General features: G+C 38.7%; 2 protein-coding genes across 4 annotated transcripts in view; both read right to left on the reverse strand.

The window, feature by feature from the left end:
- EBNA1BP2 (EBNA1 binding protein 2) overlaps positions 1-16,061 on the reverse strand; it is a 498,012-nt gene that overhangs the window by 400,619 nt on the left and 81,332 nt on the right. The window lies entirely within an intron of this gene.
- Positions 1-16,061, reverse strand: part of ST6GALNAC3 (ST6 N-acetylgalactosaminide alpha-2,6-sialyltransferase 3) — a 253,727-nt gene that overhangs the window by 188,287 nt on the left and 49,379 nt on the right. The window contains exon 2 of one of the 3 annotated variants that reach the window (XM_062617247.1): positions 10,612-10,673. The exons of the other annotated variants lie outside the window; for them this stretch is intronic. The gene's annotated coding sequence lies outside the window, so the exon portion shown is untranslated. The remainder of the gene's footprint in view (positions 1-10,611; positions 10,674-16,061) is intronic. 3 annotated transcript variants of the gene reach the window in all.

Consider the following 16,061-nt stretch of genomic DNA (forward strand, 5'->3'; position numbering starts at 1 on the left):
TTAATTTAAAATTAGTTCTCTATAATCACAGGATTCATCAGTAAACATTAATGTACTTTTTAAAATTGCTGGCTTTTAAGCATATTAAACACTGAAATCTAAATCTAGGCAGGTAAATGTTACAGATTTGCATAATATTAGGAAGGTCTTTGGCATTATTTAAAGCAGCTGCTGGGAGCAGGGACACATCAGTATGAAAACTTTCTTTTGAGCACAATCTAAACAGGGTTATTGTTCAATTTATTTATTACTGTTACCATGATATATGATAGCACAATGACTGTCCTAGCCACAGTGGACTTGTGTCATGCTGCTAAAGAAAAACAGAATTTACAGTAACTACACATTCCTCATTTTTAGCAGTGATCTAGGACAAAGTCTTCCTAAAGTATAATTCTTACAAAATGCAGCACTGTTGATGTCAAAATCTAGTGCAAAAATTTCCAGGGATTAAAAATTAAGTCTCAGATTAGTAAGGAGCTCTAAATCAACTGAACGCTCCCCTTAAATATCTATAATTTAAAAAACAAGATCATACCATGAAAGAAAACCCTAAGATTTATCAAAAGTAAATGGGTTTGAAATAGCTTTGATACTCTTTATTCTAGAAAGATACTACTGAGATAGAGATGTCATATATAAAACAGAGCTGTTATTTACAGTTGCACCTACTCTAGATTTAATGCTCAGCCTTCCAATGCAGAGTTGCCATTTTCCCTCTAGTATGGAGACTAGAAGGGATAAAAGAAAAAAACTATTCTGCATGGAACACGTACCTTTAGATCCTGTTCCTTTGACATGCCCATGCTCTCTGGTTAAATCCTTTACCACCAAAACAACAGTTGACACCTCTGCTGCTGGAACAATAGCTGCATTTAAACAGCAGTTTGTTTATTCCAGATCTAGATAATCTAATTATCCCTCAGGATAACTAGCAGAATTCAAGAGACATTTTTAAAAATAAAGTCATAAAGTCACAAAGATGGTAAATCTGAGCAAGACATCACTGGCTTACAATGATACAATAAATTAGCAGAAAAGACGGTAATGCTCTTCTGAAGGACCGCATAAGCTCAGAGTTTCATTTCTTTCTCATTCTTAAAACAGTTCTGGTTTTTGAGAACAAAGTGAAGAAGGTAGAAGAGAATTTACTAAAGAAGTATATAAACCATTACAAATTAATTTGTCAGCCACATTAAAGCTTTTATCATTTACATATATGTAGATATAAACAGAAAAAGTTGAGTCTGAAATTGTTCTGCCTTCTTCAGAATTCTAGAAGCATTTCTTACTATTTTGGGTTAGAATCTTACCACACCTCTCATTCCATATCAGTCAGTAATAAAGTCACTCTGCTGATTCACATGTAGTGGTAGTAAAATAGTGCAAGTAGTCTACCAAATGAAAGCAATTATTAAAAATAAAGGTAAATAAAGCACTATAACTTATAGGTACACACTGAATACAGAGTAACTTACTACCTGAAAAACAAAAACAAACAAACCAACTAATCTATCAGTCAATAATAATCAATTAGGTTTGCTCTCTAGGGTTTTTTGTGCCATCAAAAGCATTTAGGACAAAATCTCACAATGACACCAGAGGAAACCCTTCCAATTTGTCTGTCTAGTCAACACATCTCAAGCAGGAGCAACCAAAAACTTGCACAGACAGTTTATTTTGAGTTCAAAGAGCAATGCAACAGATGAACAATGAACAGAGGACAACAAAGAGAACAACAATCATTCAGGTGATGTTCCCTATACCTTACTAGCTCACAATGAAAAAAATAGGTTTTTCCAGCTGCTGGGATCAGGATGTAGAGAACCAGAAGGCCCCTAAATAAAGCCTGATACAAATGGAAATTATATTTTTTGTTTGTTTGCAACTTCATGTTTTCTTTAGGTACATTGTCTTTAGTTAAAATACGAATCAGCTTTCACTTCATAAAATTGGAAGAAAATTTCTAAATAAGGACATTTCAAAAATAAAAGATTTTTGTGAAATTTTAATTTTCATGGGTACTTTTTTACGCCATCTCGCCTCCTACCCTTCATTTCACCATCCCACACCCCTTTGGGAAAACCCATACAAGCTCATGAGTTATTTCACTGTCAATAAAAACATAGTTTTCAATGAAAAGTCAGTTTTCAGCAAAAAAAGAAATCCTCTAAAGGGAGCTACAATTGCAGCGAATTCTGGGTAAACAGAGATATCCCTGCTTTTCCAGTTCTCTGTAAGCAACACAGTTTTTCTCACTGGTGCCAGGGAATACAAAATGATTCTCCTTACAATGCCTGGAGTAATAGTTGAGGTTGTGCCTCTGCTTATGCCTTTTGCTCTCTTCAATGTTCTTACTTCAGCAAACCTCCCACTGGTGTCAATTAGAATTTTGCTGGAGTAAGCACTGCAGGGTATGGCCTGTTGGCATTAAATAAGTCATCATTTCTAATTGGCATTTTAAGTTCTGTCAAACTACATACTACACGTCACACTGCCTTAGTAAATGTTTGCACAGAGTAACAATTTGGATCATGTTCATATTCACAAGTGATCCAAATATATGCTGTACAAATACTGAGGTTATGTGAGACTTATTTCAGAACAAAAGATATCTAAATCTATTCTTCTTAAATTAGTATGTACTTTGAAAGTCATAAAACAGCCCAAAGTTATTTATTTTGGGGCAGCCACATATTTCTTTTAGATCATTTGGGCCAGTGCCAGTACATACTGAAGACCTTATAAAAGTTGTTTTATCAGTAAATTCATCCTCAGTTACTTCTTAAACGTAACATTATTCATCTTGAAAAGGCTGCAACAGCATGCTTACCATTTTTTGCAATTACACTAGCTACTATCAACACACCTCAAAATCTCTCATTATTGGGATTTCTTACTGGGACTTTCTGCCTGATAACACTCCTCCTCCCATTTCAAAACAGGTATTAAAACCAAGCTTTTCATCTGTTGTGTTTGCTATATTATTCTCTCTGGATGGCTATTCTTTGAAGCACATTGGGACTAACATTAGTATAAACCTCAACAGATGTTGTAGAGTACAGCATCAAATTATTATTTTTTTTTTTTTTTTTAAGATGCTGAACCACTTCACATAATAGCATTCTGGATCAGTAGAGGACAAACTCCACACTGATGAACCACCCATCTTGCAATTCCTTTTCACACATATGCTTCTGTTAGCTTCTATAGAAATACATGTAGGACCCTAAATTCTTCTAACCTTCAAAAGCTAGGTTTTCAGACAGTTTCTTCAAAGAAACACAGAGACTTTATTGAGTCTTATGACATATATTTCAATCCAGAAAAGATGTTTTTTTTCCTGTCCTGTTAACCCTTTTGCACACCTAGAACCTACCGATTTCTTGGAGCACTGATCTATTTCAAACATCTCTATGCTCAATTCATGATGCATCTTCAGGATTAGTGACAGCTAAGAGACAGAAAATACAGACTTTGTGTAAGATTAAGTCATGCTTAAAGAGAATGGGTAACTAGAAACTGAAAGGAACACATGAGCTTATGTACACTACACTTATGTAGAGGCAGAACAAAAAGTGAAGAGAAGACACCTCAAGAGCCAAATCAAGCGGATTGTTTCTGTAGCATCCTGGAGCTAAAAGGCAAATTACAATCAGTACCTAAGTAAAACTGAATTTGACATCTCTTTTCTATTGAGAATAGGAATTATCATTTTACAAACCTGCACTTTGGAGCATCAGTGTCAACCTGTCTGGGATGTAATTTAGATTTTTCAGTAACATAAAATGCCTACTCTTCTGTAGTCATTAGTGGCTGGCATAAACAGTCTGACAGTATTATAAATGAAGGCCCAGACAGTTTGCAACACTAATCCAATATTTTGCCAGTAGTTCTAGAGCTCACTGAGAGGAGGGAAAAAAAAACCCACACCTCTTCAATCAGAATGTTTTGGGTTTGCACTGATGGCTTGCAAAACCAACCTGGTTTCTGTTGAAGATCTAGAAAACGCACAGTGGAGTTAAGAATTACAAACATTTATGCACATGCTGAATGTTTATATGATGGAAAAAGATACAGATTATGAGTTACTTCTTATAGATTAATCTAAAGCTAATAAGAAAAACGTTTCTTTTGCAAAGGAAACAGAATGAGATCTCTCATTCCCTCTAGTGGCCACTGGAGCTAAGACGCCAGCTTCAAGAACGTATTGGAATTGCATCCTTTCATTTGATATATGTAACTAGACTGAGCTCTGCCGTGATGTCGCATTTTAAGTGAAACTCCCTGAAGAAATCAATTGGGAATTCTGCTTAAAAAACAGTGGCATATTATGGCCTACAGTTGCTTAAGGAAGATTTCTTCCCAGCAGGGACAAAAATGAAGGTCATTCTCTAAGAAGAGAGAGCACTAACGCTGGACTCAAAGTAATTGAAAATTACATTAACATTTTGATTGTTTCTCCCGTGTTGTGCTTGCCTGGGCCTCAGATCAGAAAATATAAAATAAAGATTTAGGAAATGTGAAGCAAGAGAGAGCTGTTTCTCGCAATTCACGGCAAGAAGCAGGCAATCTAAAACAAATATGAAAAGACAAGCTGGTTTTTAACAATACCCACTTCGATCTGACAGATCAAGAAGTTGGAAAACATTAGGTCTTTTGCTCCTCAATAAAAAGCCCACAAAACATCATTTTTCATCTTATTGCTTCGTTTAAAATTCCATGAAAAGGGAATAAGAGTAGTCTAATTAAACAGTAGAGCAGCAACATGTGATTATAGCATCTAATGATCTAGGTTAAGCAAAGAACTCTAGGTACTACAGAAATTTCAATCACAAACTCAATACTCCCCATACAAAAGGGGAATTTTGAGGAGTTTAATATATGCAGAAAAAAGTAATGTATTATTGCTAACTTTCAGGTTAACTACTAATGCTAAGGAGTGGTGTGAGGGGGATTTTACAGCTCCTGGTCATGGTGGATTAAAGATAAAGAAAATTGTCAATTTACATTGTGCAAGTGTGGCAACTATTGAAAGTATTAAGATATGATTAAACTGGCAGCATATGGTACAAAGTTAGTTCTGATATCCCCATTTTAGAACAAATAGAAGAACTGTATTTCTATGATGGAGCACATATAACTGATTGAGACACAGGGGATTAGCTGGTTTATAAAGGACACCTAAGACTGGACTCATCAGACTGGCAGTTTGATGAAGAATGTGAAAATATCAAAACTGAAATATACTTCTATTAAGAAGTATCTACAAATTATTTTGTTCTACTGCGACTATAAAATAACAGTTAAGATATAATTCTCACTTCTGAGCATAACTCATCAAAAAAAAATGGAAATTAAATGAGGGATAAAGACAATGATCAGCAGTGAGGATGATCAGACCAGAGATTTAAAAATGGATATGGTGAAAGGCTAGGGTAAATACTTCAATTAATTCAAAGGAGAGAGGACAATGTGATATGCTTGAAATACATAAAAGGCTACTGTTCTTTGTGCCCATTAGACAGTACAAATAGTAAAGGGATTAAGTTTCAGCAAGACCAATAAGGACAACATTTTCAATTTTAATGAAATACAGTATTTTAGCCTGCAAGGTGTTAAGAACTAGTTAGACAATCATCCATTCAAAGGACCAGTGTAGCTAATCTTGCCCTAAGGCAAGATCAGAGGTGATCACCAGGGTCCTTTTCAGTCCTGTAAATCTATGAGTAGGGGAAGAACAAGACCAGTGACTGAATCTGAAAGACAGAAGATAAAGCAAAACAAGTGAATTAACAGCAAGCACTCTTAAACACATTAGCTTAGTAGGCCAGAGAATTCATTACCAGGGGAAAATAGAGGTTGAGTGTTAAATACCATACTAAAAGCAATCATTCATTTTTATAGACACTGAAAAATATCCTCAAACTTACCAGGACTGTGTAGCTATAGCACTAGCAATGTGATTATTTATGGCTGTTTACACAGTAATTTTGCAATACATAGAACAGTCCACTTGGAAAGTGAGCGAGGATGAGACTGAACACCTCCACAGTTTCCTGTCCTAAAAGACAGGGCACCAATCTACATGTCCAGACATTAAGAGAAAAATATTGCCTGTCTCAGTACTCATAAGAGCCATAATCCTGCATTTCAAAACTAATGCATTAGCATCTGCTTTACTATGGTTTGTACTCTGTTTAGCAAATGTTCTCCCTTTAAAAACAGCGTAGGTAGGAGCTAAGAAACTTATAGGAAAGTGTTGACATTTCTGGAGAAGTGGAAGAACCTGCTCCCATAAGCTCCAAAAAGCAAAAACTAGATTTAACACATTTTTCTTTCCAGGAAGTTGGTGTTCTCTTATCAACATTTAATGTTTCTTACCATGGAAATGGGATATCAGAGGGTGATGCTAATAACCTACACTGCCTTTCAGTTTCATGTCATCCAGTTTGAATCATAACCAGACTAGTGAGCCTAAGTGACAACAGATGACATGAACTCAGTAGGAAATGGAATTTCCACCTTTCACTAACGTATCACCATAATTTCGTATTGCATTGCAAGTTCTTCATCTACAGGCCTGACCTCCTACCCTTTTTTGACTGAACGCAACACAATGGTCTCAACTGAACACACTAATGTGTTTAAAAATAAATGAATGAATGGATAAATAGATAGATCAGATAAATAGGTAGATCTCCTTACAGAACAACCCTCCCACTGTGGTTTTTCTTTGGAGATTCTGGTTTCTCACTGGGGTTTCTCCAACATTAGCTTCAAAGCAGATGCTTTCCTCCATGTACTAGAAATGTAATAATACTTTCCCAATATAAGGACTTGCTCTGTCAGTAAACTAGAACTAGGTCACATTTCTGAATGACACTATTCAAATATTACATCTTACACAAGAGTGATCACCCACTATTTACATAGTTGTTGTCAAAATCTGCATGGTTGTGCTGTTTGGCTTTGTTGCAAATCATCCCTTCTTACAGAGTGGATTTAGTGGTTAAAAGTTGTAATACAAACAGTTATTTTTGTATTAATCATTGTGAAGGTAAATATAGAAGGGAGACACCACTTTCTAAGGTTCTGAGGGAGAACCTTAGTGATCATGACAGCTTGGAAAATGACATGTTAAAATATACATGCGGGTAAAAAAGGCTCTAATAGAGTTCACTATTTCTTTTAAAATTCTAAGAGCGCCCTCTTGTGTGAAAACTGACAGACATTGCTCTGTGCGCGATGGGGAAAGATGATGTTTTAAACTCTGCAACATCATAATTACACTCTGCCTTATCGCCCAGTAACTTTGCCTATTCTTGACACATAGGTTTTTTTTTCCAACCTGTTTCGTTCAATTTCTGTTCTCAGACACATGAGCAGGCAAAGTCAAAGCAAAAAATCAGTGCAAAATAATCTACTCTTGATCTTGTCTCATAAATACAGTTTCCCCCAGTGTTTCCTTACTCCGCTCTGCAGAAGTGATACTCCCTCCAGGCTGCAACACTGACACATACCAGACCCGAATAAAAATAATGAGATAACAGTCAACACATTCAAGCTGATAGGAGAAAACTCAAAAAACCTAACTAGAACTGTGAGAGGCGAGCGAGCTGGGGACTCAGCTTGCTTTGCATTGTCCACCTTCAAATCAGTTTGCAATGGGAAATTTCCAGAAAACAAAGGCCTATTTACACTGGTATGTCAGTAAGAAAGCATGATTTGACACAGATGATGAAAACTGAAAGGCATCACAGACACTTGCTTGGAGACAACATATTGACTAGTGCCACAGACTTCAGATTGACAGGTGTTCATTAAAAGCCAAAACGCAAGCAGGCAGAGTGAAGCCAAATTTACTAGGGAAAATGCTTGTTGCCTATTAAAGCTGCCATGATTACCCAAAGTAGAGCAGGCTCAGCAGTGCTGAGGGAAAGGGAGTAAAAGCAAATAGGGAGAAAGGTAGAAAAGACCGAAAGCAAAGGTAGAGAGATGAACATGAAACTCTCATAACTTGTGTTACTCATTCTTTTAATCTCATGTTTGTCTTCCCCTAGCAATTACACCGAATATCATAGAATGGTTTAGGTTGTAATGGACCTTAAAGATCATGTAGTTCCAACCCTCCTGCCACAGGCAGGAACACCTTCCACTAGACCAGGCTGCTCAAAGCCCCATTCAGCCTGCCCTTGAACAATGCTAGGGATGGGGCTGCCACAGTTTCTCTGGCCAGCCTGTTTCAGGGCCTCACCACCATCATAGTAAAGAATTTCTTTCCAACATCTAATCTAAATCTACTCTCTTTCCATTTTAAGCTATTCCACCTTTTCTTATCTCTACATGCCCTTGTAAGAAGTCCTTCTCCAGTATCTTGTAGGTCCCCTTTAGGTACTGCCATAAGGTCTCCCTGAGCCTTCTCCAGACTGAATAACCCCAACTCTCTCAGCCTGTCTTAATAGGAGAGGTGCTCCAGCCCTTGAGTCATCTTCATGACCACCTGTCTTGACCTGCAAGCCACACTCCTTTTGATGCCAGTCAGCCCAGGATGCAGTTGGCTTTCTGGGCTACAGGTACACATTGTTCAGTCATGTTTTGCTTCTCATTACCCAGTACCTCCAAGTCTTTCTCCTCAGGGCTGCTCTAAATCCAATCTCTGCCCATCCTGTGTTTGTGCTTGGGATTGCCCCAACCCAGGGGCAGGACCTTGCATTTGGCATTGTCGAACTTCATGAGGTTCCAGCCTGTCAAGGTTCCTTTGGTGGCATCCCTTCCCTCCAGCATGTCAGCTGCACCACACAGCTTGGTGGTGTTGGCAGATTTGCTGAGGGTACACTCAATCCGACTGTCCATGTCGCTGACAAAGATGCTAAACAGCACCAGTCCCTGTATTGACCTCTAAGGAATGGCATTTGTCACTGGTCTGTACTCAGACATCAAGCCATTGACTGCAACTTTTTGGGTGCGATCATCCAGCCAACTCTGTTTCAGTCAAACCTATGTCTCTCCAGTTTAGAGACAAGGGGGAGAAGTCATGTGGGACAAGGTCCTTGACAGCCTGTCTTCTGTAGCAGCACAAAATTGAAACTAGACATCAGCTTCAGTCCTTTATAGTCCCCATAGTATATTAATTTTCTGATTTGGAGATTTACGGAAATGCTGACATTCATCTCTTGGTTAAAATGCTAGAATGTTGCTCATAAACACAGACTTTTTCTCCTTTTAGATAGAAGGCTGACAAGAAAGGTTTAGCTGCTTTCTAATCATGATCCTGCGCATGATAGGCTGTGAATTTTATGAGCTTTATAGTCTTACTGCTTACAATTCTAAAAGCATCTGGACACAGACATGCTTTTGCTCTCTACATTCTTTAAACAACAGTAGTAATAATTAGCAACTGTGAACAGCCTAATTATCACATGAATGGAGAAACAACTGAAAAATGCAGTAGAATTAGGACCCAACAAACATCTAAGACTTTAAAATCACAGAAACTTTAGCAACAGATGTCATTTAAAATTTTACCTGCCACCACATCATTACACTGAATATTATTAATAGGAGGCTCTAAATTGCATTATGAGACTTGAGGGCTGATTGAAGAGACTTCACAGTATTGATGACCTCTTTCCCTGTGTAGACACTTAGTGGGTGTCTGAACCAAGTTAGTTTCCAGCAGACTTATTTATAAAAATATATACTTTTACCTCCGAGATAGCTTCTTGTCTGTTCTCAGATACCAGAGAATGAATCTTCATATGATCAGCTCTGCATGTGTGTTGACAAAACAACTAAAGAAAACCCCTGATATTGTTAAGAATCTACTGTTATTAGAAGCATAGTACTGTCTGTTGAAAGTGAAAGAGAAGTGGCAAACATCATTCCTTGTATCTTAAAAGAAAATTCCTAAGACACATGGACTAGAATGCTAAGCTGTCCTACTGAATGGCAACTACCTTTATTTCTGCCTTGTGCTTCAAGAGGATTCTAAAGTTTAAAAAAGAACCAGCACTCTTCATCAACCCAAATATGAAACACCAGTATTTCTAGCTCTGCTTTAATTATCCACAACAGAGTTAAATGGGCTGTTATGTTGCAGAACATTGATAATCAGTTAAGAAAGGCTAAAAGAAAATGCAAGTTGTGTGACTGCTGACATTCACCTTTGTAAAAAGGCAAATCAAAAAACAAGGAGCGCAGATTAGATTTAATGAAAAATGACACACAACTTCCCCAGAATATTTTGTGATATTGGCACATCTGTCACCAATGGGATTCCTAGAGAGAAAATGCAACATGTAAACACCAAGGTGCATTAAGAGCTATTTAGAACAAACAGTGTTATCTATTTTACAAATGTCTCCATATGCCAGACCCACTCACTGCCTTCCCAGAGTCCCACTTTAATAACACAAAGTTTCATTAAATCTTCTGATAACTGCTGGCCATAAGCGAAGCCAGCAAGACATTCATCTCATCCTGCAAAGGAATGAATCTTAACAGAGCATGTGTGCAACTGCTAACCCATCATTCTTTCCCATGTACCCACACCCTCAGCATTGCAAGTAAGCTGGAAGTGGGCTGGGATCAGGCCAAGTATTTACATACCTTTCTTTCCTACATGCTTCTCTTCCAGCCCATGGTAATATTTAGAGTACCCTGTGCTAACACTGAGAGACACATAATAGCGTATGTAAATTATTTCTGACAGAAACAGTGAAGCTTCATTTTTTATTAGTGAATTTTGCTTTTTTTTCCACAAGCCAGAAATTTAATCCATTTACCAAACCATAAATTATGTTCTTGGAACTTGCAAATTTTGATTGCAGAGGTATTTAGTCACCTGAGAGCCATAGTATATTTTAAGATACCTCCGAAAATGGCTTCCTGCTTTTTCTTACAGCTCGGCACAAAATCCGCACCACAAAAAAACCCAAACTCACTTAAAAAGGGCTAAAAAAGAAATGCAATGGTTCCTACATATGGCAGTTTGTGACTGTTACTTTCAGCAGCTGAGTGTTCTTGTTCCTCTCACAGCTTTAGCAGTAGATAAAGGGGGGTGGAAGGGAGATACCCTCCAACACAGCAATTCTGGAGTGCCTCCAAATCCACAGTAACATTCCTCCAGGACTTTGGGGACTGACAGACAGCACACTGAAAGCAGCACCCACTGCTTTTTCCTTTAACATTATTAAAGCCCAGCAGCGCCACTGTCACCCGTTAACATCCCAATTGCCTGAAGAACAATTTCCCTGCCCTCCAGTCTCCTGCAGCACAAGGCACAGAGCTGTCACATCCCTTGCAGGTTTTTTGCCTCGGCAAATTCAGTTTACGCTTTTGTTTATTTCCTAAGTGAAATCCAGGCTGGATTATTTATCCAGGAAGGAAAATATGTTTAAAGCCACCTGAATTTGTCTCTCCTGATAATACTCTAAACAAGGAGTTAAGAAATAATTTTCCCTTTACAAAAAGGAAGGAATCTGGGGCTTTAGTAGGCAGCAGTTTAGATCATCCCAGCAATTAATCCCAACCAGCAAAATCTAGGTCAGTGGAACTGAATGGAAGTCAGACAGCTCCAAAGAATGAAACATTCAATTGTTAAAAATTATGGAAAAAAAATAAGATCTGGTTAGGATAAAGGTCATATGAAAGCTGCCAAATGGAAATACAAGAGTTAACTGGAAAATTACCTCCTCCCAAATACAACAATCGACTTAAAGAGTTTGACTTGAAACAACAGAAGAGAGAATTCACTGTAGTGAAAAAACGCAGCCATTTTGGATCTATAAGTAAATATTTATTGCAGTGATCGCAGGCTTCACCAAGACCTTCTCTGACATCGTATCAAGATTAACAGAATCAGATCCAGTATTTTACGGAGTTATGTAATTTCTGCTAGGACAGAAAATAGCTGCTGCTCCAGATAGGTCTCCCATGGCTTTACAATGGCTAGGAGCAATGCAAGACCTACAAGTTAAAACACATTACTTATGACAATAATATGCATTACTTCATTCTCCTGCTGCTGCAGCAGGAATGTAAAACCTTCCGATTCTGTTTCACATAAAGGATTACAGACTGCTCTGCAGAACTGCTCCAAACAGTCTCTGCTCAACTTCTCCAAACACAAAGCTCCAGCTGACCTACAAATCCACATGGATATTCCGTAACTCACACTGATCACAGATTCAGAAATGAGAGGTGCTAAGAGGACTGTTGACAGGACATCAGCTCCTGGAATTCTGTTACTGCTCTGAGTACCTTTAGGGATTCCCTGCCCTAAAAGGTGAACTGAATGGGGTAACTGAAAAAAATACATATTTAGAAGTGTCCTACCAGGTCCTTGCAGCCCTTTAACAATTCTAAAGCATGATATGGAAACAATGCCATGCCCACCACTCCTCCATCCCTAGTTATACCTACAAGTTACAGTTAATTGCTTGTTTGTATGCTTTTTTTGTGGGAGCACCCATCTACAGCTATCTAAGTTTTTCTAGTGGTATAAGGATACCTCAAAAAGTACTCCCTGCAACAGGAACAAAGAAAAGGTCTGAACTCCAAGCACAGGATGCACAAAGGCCCCTGGACTGTCATCATGGAGTTTGTTCTGTTTACCACATGAAAGCAAAATAATAAAGCCTGTTGTACTCCTTCTACTTCTCCACAGCACAAAACAGGATCCTGCTGGCCGTTCCTCATCAGAGGCCCTGTGACACCTCCAGAAATCCTGCATCTGCATTGCAAAGATAGGTTAAAGAGCAGCTTTTCTTGAACCCTCCTTTCATGTACTGCAGAGAAAAGCTTTGGAGTAGGCAAGAAATGAGAAATCTGGGTCACACCTTGCAATGAAAAATTTAGACTATTTAAGTGATAGAAAGACTTTGACATATTCCTACTGTTTTAAACCATGCCATTCTGTAGGGACTCCTGGGAAAGATCTTCAGACAGCTCATGAGCAAGAACATGAGCAGGCAGTGTGCGCTTGCAGCCCAAAAAGCCAACCGTATCCTGGGCTGCATCAAAAGGAGCATGACCAGCAGGTCGAAGGAGGTGATCCTGCCCCTCTACTCTGCTCTTGTGAGACCTCACTTGGAGTATTGTGTGCAGTTCTGGTGTCCTCAACATAAAAAGGACATGGAACTGTTGGAACAAGTCCAGAGAAGGGCCACGAGGATGATCAGGGGACTGGAGCACCTCCTGTATGAAGACACGCTGAGGAAGTTGGGGCTGTTCAGCCTGGAGAAGAGAAGGCTGCGTGGAGACCTCATAGCAGCCTTCCAGTATCTGAAGGGGGCCTATAGGGATGCTGGGGAGGGACTCTTCCATTAGGGACTGTAGTGACAGGACAAGGGGTAACGGGTTAAAACTTCAACAGGGGAAGTTTAGATTGGATATAAAGAGGAAATTCTTTCGTGTTAGAGTGGTGAGGCACTAAAATAGGTTGCCCAGGGAGGCTGTGAATGCTCCATCCCTGGCAGTGTTCAAGACCAGGTTGGACGAGGCCTTGGGTGATATGATTTAGCATAAGGTGTCCCTGCCCACGGCAGGGGGGTTGGAACTCGATGATCTTAAGGTCCTTTCCAACCCTAACTATTCTATGATTCTATAAGATGGAAAGATGTTATTACTTGGCGCTGATCTTGTGCTATTCTCTCAAAACTCCTCAGACATTTGCTTGGGGGTTGTTTTTTTTTATTTCGGTTTGGAGGATTTTTTTTTTAATGTTGCCTTTTTTGGTTTGGGGTTTTTTGTTGTTTTTTATTCACCTCAGCATTGTCCTCCAACAAGCACAGAAAACAAAAGTTTTGAGACCAAGAAAGGTCAAGGCACTTGACCTCATCCACAGAGATGGGAGTGGAGGATCCCTCTCCTTGGCCTAGAGCTGTATTTTAATAAACTTAAACTTGCCATGACATTCAAATAAACACACATGTATACACTGTTAGTGAACTGGAATGGAGAACATTTGTTGTGGACAAGGGAGCACCAAATGTATATAGATGGATCTGTTCAGCTAACTACAGGCCTTCTGCACTACTGCAAAGACATTCACATAATTCTTGCTTCTGGATTGTATTTTCATCAATAAAACTTCTTCCAGGAGCATGATCCAATGCTAACTTGGTATAGTACTAAAGATCAATTTCACAGAAGTTTAATTTTTCTTATATGCCCAATAACATCTATGAGCTGTCCAGAGAGCTTAGGATTTGGGAATGCTTAGAAAAAGATCAAAAAGTCAGACTCTTTAAGGCATGAGAAAATACAAATTTATTTCCTGGACAACAAGAGGCTATGAGCCACTGCTCACAAGCAACAGATACTGATGGGACTTGAAGAGACAGTTTGAAGGTTGCAGACACTCCTTGTAAAAGTGTTCAACAGAATAATACCTATTAAAATATTCACTAATATTTAAATATAACTTACTGCCCTTGCAGCGCTTTAAGTATTTACTACAAAGTCTTCTTAATGCAGGCATGCAAATAGTTTAACATCAGCATTATCTCACATCTAAAAATAAAAAAAATAACAAAATTACTTAAGGAGCGCTCTTACATGCTTACAAGACGTTGACTGGTTGATTCTCATAGTAAAACAGTATTATTCTTTAAACAGTATTTCAGTATTTTTAAAAGTGAGAGAAGTGAATAAATGCACATTGGCTCATAGCTGGGAAAGCAACCTGAGCAAGGATTAAAGTGCAGGAATTCCAATCTCCCAGTTTAATGCTCGGGTAATCAGAATAGAGGTAAGCAATAAAGAAACTTCACGTCTCTAATGGCCACATTTGTGGTTTTAAAGAGCTACCAACCTCTTTAAACAGAAAATTTCTGCGCAGCATCCAGAGATGTTATCCAGATGGCCACTGTATTTCATCATAAGGAACACTACAGTACCATTTTCTACACACAGAGTTTCCAAAGTAGAATGCCTCTAACCACAAGAGGAGCTTCACTTCAGGTAATGATGAGCTTCTCTAGACTGCACTGAGAAGCTATGCTGAATATCTTCTTTCCCCAGGTAGCTGGGGAAATAGTATTTGAAGTGGTATAGATAGGCTGAGGAGGGATAATTTTTCATTGTACCTTTCAAGAAAATAAAAAGGAAGCACCAAGTAAAATTAGAGGTGCTTTCTGTGCATGTGGCTTATTTAAGCTGTGATACCCCTTACCACAGTACATGGTAAAACTATGTGATTTTGTGAGAAAACCTGCTCAAGTGCATGAAAGAAGTTTGTTTACTCTAGTAAAGAGAAATCACTGCTGGCACAGGAGGCCTCCCTTCCCAAATTGTTGTGAGTTGGGAGAGAGTGGGAGAAACACTGTCTGATGCTTGCTTTGGTCTTTTATTTCTGCCAAGTATGCCTTTGGTCTCACTTTTCACAGCCAGTCTCATATGTGCATTAGTATAATTTAAATGCTTATCATTACAATGATATCCAAACATGAGGATCCAAGCACCATGCTGGATGAACACAGGACTAGAACAGCTTATGACACGAAAGGGATCAATACCTGCTGGTAGCCCTAAAGCACCTGCACATAAGTGGGGATGGGAGCACTCAGATCTCCCAGTCTCACCACTCAGAGCACCCCACACAACAGCTGCAAAATACTTCATCATGTCTACAAGTACCTATTTAAACTGCCTCCTTCAAAATAAACACCACTTCAAGTAAGATACTTGAAAAACAAGTCAGAGGCTTTGGGATCCTTATAAGATAATATACAGGCTCCTATGACCTAAATTTTCACTGATATCAAAGAAGCGTAAATCAAGCACCAAATACGTTTCTCATTGTGTGCCCAAATGCTTCAACTGCTTTCCAAAAATGAGACCGGGTCTCAGCAATCCTGAATTTTATTTTTTTTAATGCCAGGCTTGACAAGCTTTTGAAATGTTACCCTTTGGGCCAACATAATGCCATCTCCAATATTTGATGCCTGACCTTAACAGTCCTGGCAGGGACCCGGCTTCACAGCTTGCAAATCTGTGCAGAGACAAACATCTGGCAGTAATCTGGACGTGGCTCCTCTTTAGCTGCCTGATTAACA

Source organism: Pezoporus occidentalis, unplaced genomic scaffold, assembly GCF_034315485.1.
Source record: "Pezoporus occidentalis ecotype Australia unplaced genomic scaffold, CSIRO_AGI_Poc_V1 ctg194, whole genome shotgun sequence".
Lineage (NCBI taxonomy): Eukaryota > Metazoa > Chordata > Aves > Psittaciformes > Psittacidae > Pezoporus > Pezoporus occidentalis.